We start from the raw sequence: 2,500 nt of genomic DNA, 5'->3' as shown, positions 1-2,500 counted from the left end.
CTTATTCTATCGGTCTCTTTTGCCGAACCGCTAAATTTCGGGGACGTAAACACACCTACAAGAAGAAGAAGAAGAAGAAGAAACTTTTCTACTCTAGGCACAAGGCCCGAAATTTTGGAGGAGGGGAGGGAGTCGATTAGATCGACCCCAGTACGCAACTGGTAGTTAATTTATCAAGGATGAAAGGCAAAATTGACCTCGGCGGAATTTGAACTCAGAACGTAAAGACAGACGAAATACCGCTAAGCATTTCGCCCAGCATGCTAACGTTTCTGTCAGCTCGCCGCCTTAATACTAATACTACTACTACTAATAATAATAATAATAATAATAATGAAAAAGAAGAAGAAAAAAATGCTTTCTAATTGATGTATCAATACCAGCAGATGACAACGTTTCCCTAAAAGAAATGGAAAAAACTTTCAAAATACAAAGACCTGGAAATAGAGGTAACTCGAATGTGGAATCTAAAAACAGAAACAATTCCTATCATAGTGGGTGCCTTAGGTATGATAAAAAAAATATTCAGACAAATACATAACAAAAAACACCAGGACTTACAAATATATATAACATACAGGAAATTGCACTACTGGGGGCTGCACACATCCTACGCCAAACACTTTCAATACAGTAACCATAAGAGCATCACAGCAAACCACAGCACATACCCAAGGCACACAGAGCTGCGCTCGGTAGTGAAGTGAAAGTACGTTATAAAATTAAAACTACTGAACAATAATAATAATAATAATAATAACAATGATTATAATATTAATAATAATAATAATAATAATATTAATAATAATAATAATAATAATAATAATAATAATAATAATAATAATAATAATAATAATAATAATAACAATGATGACAGTGAATCAAGAATAATAACGGTAAGATATGTTGTGATGCACCAGTTTTGCTAAAATCCAAAGCACTAACAACAAGAAAGTCAAAAGTCTACTAACCACCACCACCGCCACCATCATTACTAATACTACTAACAACAGTGCATAACCTATTGAGGCATCCTAAATGTGATGAGAGCAGTTGTTAAAAGCGGCTGATAACGCTCCCCGTAAAATCAAAAGTGAAAATGGAAATAACCATCATGATAGAAGGCAATATTAGAAAATGATAGTGGACAGTGGTATGTAAGGGAGTGGGAGGGGGTAATGATTAAAGTTGGTGGACTGGTGGGAGGGGGGTTATCATCATCATCATCGACAACAGCGGCAAAAATCAATAACGGCAATTGTAATTATTGAATAACGACTTGCATGAGGATGGTTATGATTCAGAAGAAGCAAAGCTTTTGTCATTGCATACACAAACACACACACAGAGATACGTATACATACATACACAAACACACGCACACACATACATACATATATTCATACATACTCATACACACATAGAGACACAGAATACTACAAAAACCTAGTATTTTCCATACCTTCTAGGAAAAAAACAGCAAAAACACAAAGAAAATCTTGAATCCTTAATTGATCTACACGGAAAGGTCTGACAGAAAAAGAAATAGATTATATCTTTAACTTGACAACAACTTTAAATGTAAACCTAGTCTTTTTTATAGCCTACCTAAATAAAATACACAAGAGCAAGATAATTAATGAAGCTTCAAATAATCACCAAGCAAATACATAAATATCCTAGCGCCAGAGGATTTAGATTTAAAACCCATTATAGCTGCTCCAACCTGTGAAACCCACCGCCTGAGCAGTTTTCTAGACATCCTACCACAAACAACTAATGAACAGACATTATTGGTTTCCTCTGATGTCATTAATTTTTACACTAATATTCCACATGACACATAAACCAAGTTTTTATTATTGAAGCTTTAAAATTTATAATTCAGAACAATTATTTCCTATTTGCTGAAACCTACAATCGTCATAAATGCGGAACTGCGATGGGAACAGAAAAGGACCAGAAAAGATATCCGGATGACTGCTTTATCCTTTGGATAAACATTTGATTAACATTGATAAACATTTAGAATTTAAATCAATACTAAATAATATAACCACAAACATTCAAATTACAATGGAATATAGCAAAGAACAGCTCCCTTTCTTAGATATTATGATAAAAAAAGGAGTTAGCAACCAAATTGTATCTGACATTTATCATAAACCAACGAACTCCGAGCAATATCTTCTGTTTAGCTCATGCTACTCGAAACACAACAAAGGAAATATCCCCTTTAATTTAGCGAAAAGGGTTTGCACAATAATGTCTGATGGAAATATTCGGGACATCCATCTTCAATACCCCAGAACAACTATATATATATGCATATGTATGCATATGTTTGTATATATATATATATATATATATATGTGTGTGTGTGTGTGTGTGTGTGTGTGTCTGTGTTTGTGTGTCTGTGTTTTTCCCCCCAACATCGCTTGACAACCGATGCTGGTGTGTTTACGTCCCCGTAACCTAGCGGTTCGGCAAAAGTGACCGA

This window comes from Octopus bimaculoides, chromosome 12 (assembly GCF_046866305.1).
Source record: "Octopus bimaculoides isolate indiv1 chromosome 12, ASM4686630v1, whole genome shotgun sequence".
Taxonomy (NCBI): Eukaryota; Metazoa; Mollusca; class Cephalopoda; order Octopoda; family Octopodidae; genus Octopus; species Octopus bimaculoides.
This window is presented reverse-complemented; position numbering follows the sequence as displayed.